We start from the raw sequence: 12,970 nt of genomic DNA on the forward strand, positions 1-12,970 counted from the left end.
GTGGCATGCCTAGGGATTTTCCTCCTCTAAAAACTACGTGCGTGTTATGGTCAGGTGTGTGTTATAGAGCGAAAAATACGGTAAGTCCCACTGATTTCATTGGGGCTTACTCCCAGGTAGGTGGGTATAGGATTGCTGCCTAACTCGCCTCCAAAAACCTAAAAATGACTCTTTTCACTAATAAGTTGGTAATTTTTCACTCTCCCCAGTTTTTCCTAAAATTTCCTTTAGGCATCTGCAGCCAGCTCCACAATAAAATAGCTCTCATCTTCTTCCTTTTTGTAATTTATTTTAAAATGGTTAGGTAGAGAACTATCCTTAGGTATGACTCTTAAAGGGTGATATTTTCTCTCAAGAGCCTAAAACAGGGCCTTCCAGGGGAGGGGGTGGAATCACACAACTTGTTCTGTATTTCAGAACTTTTCTATATCCTTTTATAAGAGCTAATCTCCATATGTTTTCCAGTAGGAAAATGATCAGTTGCCTAAGGAATATACTGTGTTAGGCAAAGCCGTATGGTGAAGTTTATTACTCATAGACTTGAAAAACTGAAACAGGATCATAGGTGGCCATGTGTTTGTACTGAAAACAAACAAAAAAAAAACATTCAAAAGGAATAAAATCTGAAGCGAGAGAAGCAGGCTGAGGGCTGGATACAGAATGCTAACTGCACTGGACAATTTTTTGAAAAGGTGACCATGGTGACCTTGAAACATTTTTTTCAAAGACAGGTGTAAGATTTATAGAGCAGTGAAGGCAGGTTTGGAAGGACCCTCACTGCGTTCAATGCAGCTTTGTTTTGTTCTTTCCGGGGTCAAGGGGAAACAGCTATGGCAATGAATTGGCTAGTTCCCATGATGTCACCAAAACCACAATCCTGTAACTTTCCTTTTAACATGCTGATCGAGAAATGTATATGTGTGCCAATAAAGTTACATGTGTGACAGACAGCTTAAAGAATAAAAAGGCAGGCAGTCCGCATGGAAACAGGGGAGGGGAAAACTGACAAGCAAATAACAAGGACATTCTTTTTGTACAACTTCATAAGCAAGGACACAGAACCTGCTGTGACTCCTCTTCAGATGTTACATCTGCCTTTGTTCTTAAAGATGTAAAATAGATCAAGAGTTTCTAAGGTAAAAAGGGAGATTGGTAGTCGGGAGATCTTTACATCAAATATTACTGTAGTTTCTGTACAAGTCACTTAACTGTTACTTATGGGGGTTTAGCGGTTTCCCATTTGTCCGCAGTGCCTGTTACAGAATAGTTTGCTCTCATTCTGATTCCAATAACTAATCCAGGGATAGGGGATCTCTGGCCCTCCAGATATTGTTGAACTGTAGCTCCAGTCATCCCTGTCCATTGGCGTCCTCATTGAGGCTGATGGGAGTTGGAGTCCAGCAACATCTGGAGGGCCATAGGTTCACCATCCCTGGCCATAGATGGAAGAAATGGAATAGGGACGTAGAACAGGCTGCCAAGCCCCAACCTTATGCCTGTTTTTCTCTGTTAGAGAAGTAGAAAGTGTTGCATATGGACATCAACATGAAATGAAAAATCAGCTTTAACTGAGTTTAAATTGTTCCATTGTGTAGGCTGATGTGAATTTGTCTGAATGTACTTTTCTGATCAAATTTGATTGTCTTCATTCAGGCCACAATCTTTTATTCAGTAAGCCCCATTGAATTCAGTGGGACTTACTTCTGAGTAGGCACACATAGGCTTGCATTGTCACCTTTCTTCCCTTTGTACTGATATATTCCTATTGAAAGGTTTGTGGGAACATCAGCTACATTCTCCTCAGCACTTTTCTGAAGCATGTGGAGAGAAATTCTTCAGTCTACTAAGAAATAATGTGTGTGTAGAAGTATACACATGCTGGGGAGTAAAAGAGGAACATGACTATCATTTTATTTTGATTTCTTTTGTAAATTCACATTTGAGCCTGAAAATGACTGGGTTTGGAAATGATTGGGGCACCAAAGTACACCTAGTAATGACAATCCTAAAGCTAAAGTCCAGTATATAATGTTATATTTTTAGGAGCATGCCCAATATATTTTAAATTTACATGTAGAAATATGAAGTGTGAATGCAACAAACACAAATTAAATACAGTGCAATCCTATACATGTCTATCCAAAACGAAGCCCCACTGAGTCATTTGGGACTCACTCTCAAGTAAGTGGGTCTAGCACTGCAGTCATATGCCAAGTTATCTGCTAACTGCACTCAATGGCAACCCTATGTTTGCCTCTCTGTGTTGGCCTGAAGCCAGAAATGGAGAGTTTGTGGCCCTCCAGAGGTGGTGGATTCCCATCAGCCCCAGCCAGCCAATAACCAGGGATTGGTGAAAACTCTAATCCAGTCACATCTGAAGGTCACAGGTTCCCTATCCCTGCCTTGAGTTTTCAAGCTACTAAAATCAAATCCAAATTTTGAGTCATGGCAATGTTTATTCATCCTGCAACCCTTCTTTGGGGGATAAATTAAATATCCGGCCATTTATTATTCTGGGTTACTTAAATGAATCCTTTCTTTTTTTATTTTCCGTTCAACTGTTAAAACACTCGCCACCCCCCACCCTGCACACACATATACCCTTGGCCAAATATTCCCGTCTTGTGTTTCGGCTGCCCACAGGCCACAAGCCACTTAACATTTGTGCCACTTCAAAGTAAACAGTCTGTGAACTGCAGCTGTTCTCTTTCTCAATAGTGCCATTAAGCGTTGCAGTATAGGAGCCCCATTAAGTTTCCTCCACAATGAAACCATTATGTAAAGGCAAAAGGATCTCATAACCCAGTTTGTTTTGTCAGAAACCTGAGGCTAGCCAACTGCCAGAGAACACAGGCATTCTTCAGGTTCAGTGTGGGTAACTTTGAAGGTGGCGTCCGTCCGTCCCCCACCCGCCACTCACCCACCCACCCACCTTTGCAACAGCATCAGGTCTTGGCATGCCAGTTGCTGAAGGCAACACCTTTCAAAGACTTTACCCCATTAAAGTACCTCTGTTTCTGCTCTCTCCCCTCCCCACTCTCTCTCTCTTTTTAACTGGAATAGGTTAAAGCTGTCAAACTAAAGCCCTTGCCAGATTATCACTGAAGTAGTTACACCGTGCTCAGCAAAATTCCACAGAGAATGTATTTATTTCCTGCCTTTAACTTCTGTGTTGTGCTGTGGGATATTAAACTGCTTATTGTGGCTGTATTCCAAATTAGGTTTTCATCTCAAAATGCCCTTTTTTTAAAGGACACAAAGGAGCTATGAAGTTCACTTTCCAGGGAGTTCTGTAGAGCAAAGATGCTTTGACAATGTGATCAGCTGAATTCCGTCTCCATTGTTCCACTGGCCTATAGGGGGTTCAGTTAGAGATTTCACAGCGCTGTGGTGAAATTCTCTTTCATGAAAATGTACAGAGCAGTACTGTATGTATGGTTCTCTGGAAGCCTTTCCCAACCTAGTGGCCTCTAGATATTCTTGGACTCCAACTCCAGTTACTCCCAGCCAGCTTGGCCAATGGTCAGGGTCTATGGCAGTTGTAATCCAATATCACCTGAAGGGTAGAGGTAGGGCTAGATCACTGGTATGTTCTGTGGAGGTGAGGATTATTTGTATTCTGTTGGGTTCTGTGAAGTTGTCTGGTGAACTATCTAGAATTCTGAGAAACTTCTGTTGTACAAAAAGACCTGTTTGACTACATTGCTCTCTGGAATACCCTGTTCTAATGAATGGGTGTATAGTTCTATTAACTCAGGGGTGCTCTCTGACAAAGATACGGGGTATTCTTTATTATGTATCCATTTGTGTGTTTGTCTGCATACACATACATGAGATCTAATAGATAAATACAGGCATTTAAGTAAATTGGGGAAGATATAACCCTTCCTGGCTTTCATTCAGGTTCATTTACACAATGGCAGAGACAGAGATTTAAAAGCTCCCGAGTCCTAGAACAGTTGTAAGTCACTTTGGATTGCCTTGGGCAAGATAAAGCAACTGACAAATTTTAATAATAGTAGTAGTGGTGATGGTGGTGATGGAGAACCTGTGGTCCTCCATATGGTTTTGAACTGCAACTGAGGCTGATGGGAGTTGGAGACCAATAACAGGTACCCTATCCCTGTCTTTGAAGAAGGCCAGGCCAATTGACTGTGCTCATGTTTTAAATATTATTCTTCACTCCACTTCTGTCTTTGCTAGCAAATTAGTTGTGGCAATAGAGGTGATCAGAATCTGCTTCTTGACAGCAAGCAATGAGAAAAGGTGGCACACCTCTTGAGATCTCTGTAAGGCCTTCTAGCCACCACAAAGTGGCCTGGGATCAGCCCAGGGACTGGGGGCACATGCTGTAAGTTCCCATGGGCTCCTATGGGAGGAAGCAGAGTATAATGACAACAGCAGCCACAACAACATTGTGATGATTAACGCACTAGATGAAATTGTGACTGGCAAGTTCATCGTTTGATCTGCTGCCTGCTAGAGATAGCCACTTCTAAAGTTCCATTTCTGCCATGAGGTCATACGGTTTGAGCTAGCCACCTCTGAACTCCTAGCCTTGATTTTGCTGTATTTGCTTCAGTGGCCTGATAGATAAAAGAGTTGGATTTGAATCTGGGAGATCTGGTCTGAAGTTCTGTCTTCTGTCGTGGAGGCATGCTGTTCCCTTGCACAAGGCACAATCTCTTTGCCTCAGTTCCCTGAACCTACCTCACTAGCTAGTGTGACTTGTGCCTATTTGGGGCATACCCAGTGTTTGATAGGTGGGCGCCTTAAACTCCACCCCAACAAGCAACCCCTTGGCCATTCAGAAGAAGCACAGTACATGTGCATGTGGTCCTATCTTAGTCTGGCAAAATGCCCAGAGGAAGAGAGTGGGCGTTACGCTGCCAGGCATCTCTGCAGGGCCATCACTGGCATTAAAATAGTAGTTCCATGTGTATTATGCAGTTGTGACCAATCTTTTTTGATGAGTACGCCATCAAATCCAATCTAAAACTGAGAGGGTGCCACATCCCAAATGAATGCAGCTGTTTCACCTTCATCCCACTTACGACTCAGTGTGGTTTTGCTTCTGGGTCTGATGAGATGAAAAGTGTTGGAGAAGCAAAAACGCCTGTGACCTTTCCAGGAGTGCCACACTTCCCTGCTACTCATGCCACAGGTTGGTCAGCTATGATGGTTAATGGGTGATCCTGAATTTCATGATTTGCAACTTCATGAACTGATTTGCAATCGAGAAGGAAATTCTGCATTAGCCATATGGTGGCTGTTTGCTCCTTCTGTCTCCCAAAATACGACCTGTGAACACACACCAAAATTGATGCACACTTTTTTTTAAAGTGCATAGAAAATCTGCTGGTGACTAGAGCTGTGTTGCTCTTCAGGGGACCTGCTGGTTACTTTTGGAGGAGAAAGCACTGGGGAACTGTTCTATAATCGGTTTGTTTTCAGATTCATAGAGCAGATAGGGCAGGGATCCCAGAACAAACAGCTTTAGATGTGTATCAACCCAGAGCAAATGTAAGTAAACTCCAAACAGATGCCCCCACCCTCAAAATCTCTCTGTAACTTTCCTAATCAGCTCAAAACACAAAAATGGTTGTTTCAAGCTGTCTGTTTTCTGCACCTTTTGCTCTAATGGGTCGAATTAGTTTCACACTTTATTCCCACCTTAGCCAAGATGATTCTCATCTGTCATGAGGTTATGTCCAGCTTCTGTGCTTAAATTGGGGAGAGGAGTGGGGGACATTGGGGAATGTCTATGGAGATAAACCAGAGTGGTTTATGGAAAGATACAATTGTTTTTGCCGAGAATGGTGAAATCATGAGTGTGGGTATGTTGACACAAACCACCTTGGAAGCTGCAAAGGCAGAATGTGTAGTTGCTCCCATTAGTTTGGGTTTCTTGAATGCTGCTGTTGCATTTTGGCATCTGAAAGATGAATTTCCCAAATTCGACAAAATGTTAGCACCTGCTGTTAGGGATCAGTCAAGCCGTGTCAAAACTAAAAGGAATAATAGGACTGCATGCCTTAGTCATCTCTTCCTCTATGACATAGATAGTCTGTGTGAATATAGGCAAACAATGGCTGTTACAGGAAATTATGTGTTCCAGGGAGACTGCCTCTCAATTACAGTTAGCTCGCCCTGATGACAAGCACTAATTAGCCATGATACCCAAAAGATTTATCTTTGTGCAACACTTGAATATCCACAAATATTTAATACAAAACTCTAAATAGGAATTGATATATCACATGTACATCATACAGTGGTGCCCCGCAAGACGAATGCCTCGCAAGACGAAAAACTTGCTAGACGAAAGGGTTTTTCGGTTTTTGCGTTGCTTCGCTAGACGAATTTCCCTATGGGCTTGCTTCGCAAGACGAAAACGTCTTGCACTTTTTTCTTAAAGCCGCTTGAAGAGGCGCAGTTGCGACGGACCGTGCTTCGCAAGACGAAAAACATCGCAAGACGAAAAGACTCGCGAAACGAATTAATTTCATCTTGCGAGGCACCACTGTAGATTTAAAGCACATTTTTACCATTTTAACACTCATGACTTCCCTCAAAGAATCCTGGGAACTGTCATTTATCCCTCACAGAGCTACAGTTCCCAGCATCCTTAATGGACTATTATTGTTCCCAGCATTCTTTGGGGGGAGCCATGTACTTTAAATGTGTGAGCTCCAGTGGAAGATTTCTGCCCAGGAAGAGTGGGGGGCAATTTCATTTGAGCCCAAAGTGGTGGCAAGTAGTTAAAACTCCCCTTCCCCCATGTCATGGTTCTGACCTGATTTGAGGCCCTCCATACTAGCTATTGGTTACAGAAAAAACAACTACTCAAGGGCAACTTACGTCACATCTGTAGATTTTAATCCTAAAAACTGTTTTGTAGCATGTGGGAAACTGCAAAGCTTTCTTCCAGGTAAATACGTTTACTATTTTGGCATGCAAGTTATTGAGCAGTAATGTCCACTGTGCAGATGGCAATCAAGTAGAGGCAAATTATTTGGAAGACGGCATTATGAATAGAAAAGGGTTTTTGTTTTTTTCAAATAGTGTAATGGAACAAGTTTCCTGCACTAAGGAAATAATGCAAGGACAGCAATTTATTTTACTCATCCCTTGGAAGCAGAAAAAGAGGATGCCATGTATACAATGCCAGCAGCCTATCATATGAATGTTGGTTTGCTAATACGCTACCATTTTGACGTTGGCATTGAACTGGCTTTTTTTAACTGTCAAAACAAAAGGTTTTGTTTTCCGCATAATATATTCAGTAGGCGGCATGTAGTGAATCACATATGTTCAATCACGCAATTAAATGCTGAATGTCTCATGTAATTTTCCAAGAGCACACCTTAGAATATTTTAAGCACCAGTCTTCCTCTTGCTCATTCTCTTAAACCCTCTCAATGAGATTAGGATCCATACTTTTGCCAAATGTAATTTTGCAAATCTGTTTTGCACATTGTATTAGACGCACAGCAACATTTGAGACAAGCAAGTTGTCATTTTAATTGTGTTACTCAAAAACGGGCTAATCTGATTTGCTCTTCAAGCGTAAAATCATTAGCTCTTTCCCGGGAGCCAACTGTACGTGACTTGGTTGATCTAAAGCCAAGAAGCTGGTAGCACAAGAAGATAATTGAGACAGGTTTAACTGATACTATACAGTCATTAAAAGATGAATCCGGCCTCCCATACAGATCTTCTTATTACTGACTTGATTTGGAGAGGGATAGGGCTCATAGTAGGACAAAATGCATCACCATCACATATAATCTCTTTAAATTTTCACAGGTCTGTATGAATTCTCAATTAGAATTAGAAGTTTCAACATGAAAATGTTTTATATGTCTTCCAGATTGTATGGCATGTTCTGGGACCCCGCAAATTTCTGAGCCATAAAGCCCATTGCTCTCTGCTACACTAGAGGCCACTTTGCACAATTAGCCATTGAACTCTCCATCAACCTCTTTTGCTTATAATTTCAAGAAGTAGAGTGCGAAGAGCCCTGGAAAGATCAGGGGATCTTGATTTAGCACTTCTTCCTTGTGGAATTAAAGACCCTTGAAACATTATCTGAACTGTGTGGGAGTGAACAAGTTAGATGAGTACTGCTCTACAAAGTTTAAATGACACCCCCCCCCCCAATGTGGGCTGTGACTGAACTCATGGGTCTTTCCCATGGAAACTGTACTCACCTGGTATGATTTTCTAGGTTCTGTATCCTTGGTCTAGAGAAAAAACTGAAAGGTATGGAGTTGTAAGTACAACTTGCCTGGGGTCCAGTATAAGTATTTTTCTACAACAGCCTTATGGGACTTATAGTTCATAACATCTGAAGGGAACAAGGTTGAAGAAGCCTGGTGTAGAAGACTCTGGAAAGTCTTATGTGTGTATTTTGACTTGGATAATAACCCCTAAGTGCTGGTCAGTAAACAAGCCCTGTGTTAAATCTACCCTAATGCCTGGGTAGGTACATACAGAGCTTATTTGTCCCATTCTGTCTTGCGCTTAAACATTCTGCTACAGTTTCCTGGACTTGTTAAATTTTTGTTCTAATTGACCTGTTCCCCTGGCTGTTTTCAGAAGGAACAACTACTCTGCTTTCCCAAATATGTCAGATTCCATAGGGGTCCCCTCATTGGTTCGGTCTCCTTGCCTGCCCTGGCTGAATTTCCTGGGCCTGAGTTGGCTTCATCTCCTAGACCTGTTCAGGGGCCCCGTGTCATTAAATGAACCCTACTCATAGCTTGATGGAGACAGTTAAAAATGCAAACATAGGTTTTGCCTGGTTGCAAACATCAACATTCAGGCCATAGGCCATTAAAATTCATGGAAAAAAACTGGGGCAAAGAAGAAAATGGAAATTAATAGGAAGGTCCTGTTTATGCCTTACAAATCCAAATTATATACCTCTTTTGAAAGGGATAGATCTTGATTCATGATGTGATTGGAATTTTCCCTGTATTATCCAAACCAAATCCGGATACATAGCAATGTGTGTGTGTTTGTGTGGCTTTGTGAGAGAGGACGTTATTGAAATGCTTAAACAATAGCTATTGCAATGTTCAGGCTTATTGACATGATGTTAGGAGATTGCATATCTGGTCTATCTGCTAATCAACATTTAAATTGGTATATGGAAGTAGACTTCACCTATATCAAGAGAGCATGGAAGTGACACTCAATGGTCTAGTTTTTTTGGTGTGTGTGTGTGTGTGTGTGTGTGTGTGTGTGTGTGTGTGTTTAAAGGGATTCACTGAGGTCATATCTTACTTGCCTTACTCCAAGGTTCAAGATTTCAGTGAGCAAGATTTGGTATCTTATAGTTCAGTCATCACAGTCTGAATGCAGACACAACATCAGTTAGTTTCAGTAAAATCAATTCCTTCCGACAAAAAAATAGTTTTTGTGCCAATTCAGCCTACTTTGTATACATCTGAAAGTCAGCTGAGTGACATTAGAGGTGACTGTAGCCCATTCAATCTACCATGTACTGGGTGAGTTTTGTTGCTTCACAAGGATTGCATTGGTAGGTAGCCAACAAGTGGCTGTATTTGTATTCTGTAAAATGGTCTTGCAGCACAAACAAGTTAAGCCTCTATAGCTGGACTCAAGCTACATTAGCCTTGTCTGCTTTAACTGCCAGCACTCTGGCTTAACTGCTATGTGGATCATGGCTATAGCGACTTCGCAATAAAATAAGGTAAAGAACATTCTTTGGAGCATACCAGGGTAAATAAAGTAGTAAAATGTGTTGCATCTTGATTTTTTTTTAATGAAGCTTGTTTGTATATATTAATATGCACATTTAAATACCAGAGGATACATTACAAGTCCTCCTCTATTCATACTGGATTAGTTTGTTGATGGTGCTGTGCACTACTGCATTAAAGGGATCCAGATTCTTGAGGATGTGGTTCTAAAGCTGTGGTTTTCAACTTTTCTACCTTTAGGGAAGCCTTTTCACATCAGCTTGTGTACTGAAGGGCCCCTGGTCACCTGCCATTGGCCTGGTTTACATTTAACATTAAGCCATTGTTTGTTTAGCCACCAGTTTGTTCCACAGATGATTAAATAAACCATGGCTTGATTCTCCAAAGCTTGGTTTGTTTTCCAGCTGCTCTTGCTGTTGTAGATTAGTGTCGGGGTTTGGGGGAGGGAGAAACCATGGTTCAGGTAGAGTGCTTGGTTTGCATATAACACCAAGCCATAGTTAAAACAAACCAAGATTCATAACCCAACAACAAACTATGGCTGTGGTTTCTGGTAGTAAACAAACCATAGGTAGGCTTCAGGTTATCAAATAAACCATGGATTAATAAACTATGGTTTTATTAACCATGACTTAGTGTTGTGTGTGAACTAGGCTATTATTGCAGAGGATCTGGGGGCATTTTCTTGGGAACACTACTAAATGTTGAGGCAACCTACTCCCCATCAACTAAGAGTGCCCCTTGGAAAACAGACAACACTTCCCTGCAACTCCAGATTGAGAGAACAGACTATAGTGGTGGGCAACCTTTCAGGTAAGCTTCTTTGTCATAATTGTGCTAATCAAGGATTCCTTGCTGAAAAAACCAGCTATGGTGGACAAGTTTTACTGGAAAGCTTGCCCATCACTGTAGGTGCTCTGATTCCCTGGAACAGAGTTTGAAAACCATTGTTAAAGGGTGTTAGAACCAGACTACAGCATGTTTGGCATCAAGCAAAATGAGGATGTATGTGGCAACCTCTCACTTCAAATGATCCAAGGACTATGGATTAGAATCAATATTGGCTTTGGAGGTGGACACTTGTGTTGCTGACTCCTGCCCCAACTCCCAGCCAATGGTTAAGTGCCTCATTTACAGGGATCTAAGGTAGAAATCTCAAAGAGTTTATATTGGTGGTCTGTATCGGCAGGTAAATACTCCAAATCCTATTTTTGGATGTCTGTAATAAGGACCCCGTAGGGTAGAGTGGGGTGCTTCAACGGAACACAGAAGGGACCACACAAACAGCAACAAAAATATAAGTGTATGTATATATTTATCTATAACCTAATGTTTCTGTATTTGAATGGTTTTTGGAAATGTCAACAAGTGATTGTTCCTATTGTGTTTACTGCTCTGAAATTCTTTGCATGACTTCTGGCATAATAAAATTCTTTAATAAGGAAGTTATCTACATCTATATACATATATCTATATATATTGTTAGCCTGCGAAACATTCTTGTCAGATCAGCCATGTTTTGTGCAAATTGTATATTTCTGTTGTAAGAGCACCATTGGAATTTGACTTTGAATTAGTTGTTGGCATTAAAATATGTTTTTATGGATAATAAACTTGTCATTTAGTGTGCTGGGGCTGGCGAAACGCCGCAGTCATCCTTACAATTTCACAAAGCCACTAGGGAGTGGTGAGTAAATAGGTTAGTATGTATGCAGTGATAGTCTCTTTGCACTTGGTACCGTATATGTGCAAAGCAAGGTATAGCTCTCTTGGCTTAATCAATGCTTCTCATCTTGGTTTCTCTCTTAGCCCAAATCCTCATTAAGAAGTCAAATCAGTGCAGCAGCATGCCCCCAATATTAGGCAAAGGAAATTATGTATATACTTCTGCTATTAATAATTTCTACAGTAGCTTGAAGTGGGTGAAATGTTTTGCCACACAGCTTAATTTACCCCCTCCAAGGCCCCTGTGAAGTAGGTTAAGGTGAGAGATAATGACTTGCCCAAAGCTGTCCAGTGAGCTTCATGGAGTAAGTTGGGATTTGAAGCTGTATCTCCTGTTACCAAATTAAGCCTTCAGCAATGGCATCAGCCTTCCCCAACCTTTCTGGAATGTGAGACAATTTGTTGATTTTGCTGTTATAGCCATTTATTTCACAGATTTCTAGCCTGCTTTTCTGGCAAAACCTCTACAGTGCGAATTACAACACAGGCTAAATAATCAGTCCTTTCAGTGCCTGAATAATTAAAATAACAAATAAGATAGCAGCATATAAAACTTCAAAGTGCAGTAACCAAGTAAGTATTTAGAATCTCCTAAAGGTCTTGCATACATGGAAAGGGCTATACAGTACTAACTTCCCAGGGCAGTTTCCCATAGATGTGGGGCCACAAACGTTTCAAGACTTATCTTAAAATATGCAGATTTGGGGGGGGCGGGGCGAGAGGACATGACATGTTGATTTTCTGTCTGTCACTCAACTGTGCTAAGAGACACAAAACCTCCATGGGGGAGAGCTCTGGAACCCTAGATGTTTGTCTGACTGATACATTAAACTACCCTCACCATAGTACTCTTCAGATCCGCCACAGATTACCCCCACCCGCCTGAAGATGGCAAAATTGCCACTAGAGAATCGCGAAGAGCTACTCTGTATGTGTGTGTATGTTTACTTGGAAATAAGTCATGTTGAGTTCAATGCTCCTTGCTTCCTAATAAATGCGCAAGAGAGATACGGTAAACCTGTAATCCTTCGGGGATTTTTTATATTATACTAATATGCATAGGTAATAGAATTATAATGTATGTACACACGTGTGTGTATTTATGTAATTGCCGGACTACAACTCCTATCACCCCTCACGATTGGCCATGCTGACTGGGGCTGATGGGAATTGGAGTCCATCACCGCGACACCCCCATCTCTCTCCCCGCCTCAGCATCGCCTCGCAAAACGAAAGAACCGGAGTGACGCAAGCACAGCTCGTGCCCTATCAGCAACTGCCCCACTCCCTCCACAGCATCTGCGGATGACGTTGCAAGAGTGGGAAGGCCCGACGTTACCCCGCCCACGAGAGAGGGAGGAGCTGGGTGTGTGTAAAGGAATTAGCGTCTCAGGTGCTTGGCGCGTACTGATGACATCACGACCTTTTGCTAAGACCGGAGAAAGCGATAGGTCGTGCGCCAGGCGTAATGATGGGAACGCCGGCAGCTGATAGGGTGGAGGCGGAACGGGAGG

General features: G+C 41.9%; 1 protein-coding gene across 1 annotated transcript in view; it reads left to right on the forward strand.

Moving 5' to 3' along the window:
* ABTB3 (ankyrin repeat and BTB domain containing 3) overlaps nt 1-11,344 on the forward strand; it is a 227,171-nt gene extending 215,827 nt beyond the window's left edge. Inside the window, exons 21-22 of the mRNA XM_081210797.1 lie at nt 86-5,523; nt 7,874-11,344. The gene's annotated coding sequence lies outside the window, so the exon portion shown is untranslated. The remainder of the gene's footprint in view (nt 1-85; nt 5,524-7,873) is intronic.
* Nucleotides 11,345-12,970: the final 1,626 nt, after the last annotated feature.

Source organism: Podarcis bocagei (assembly GCF_964188305.1).
Source record: "Podarcis bocagei genome assembly, chromosome: 10".
NCBI classification, from domain to species: Eukaryota; Metazoa; Chordata; class Lepidosauria; order Squamata; family Lacertidae; genus Podarcis; species Podarcis bocagei.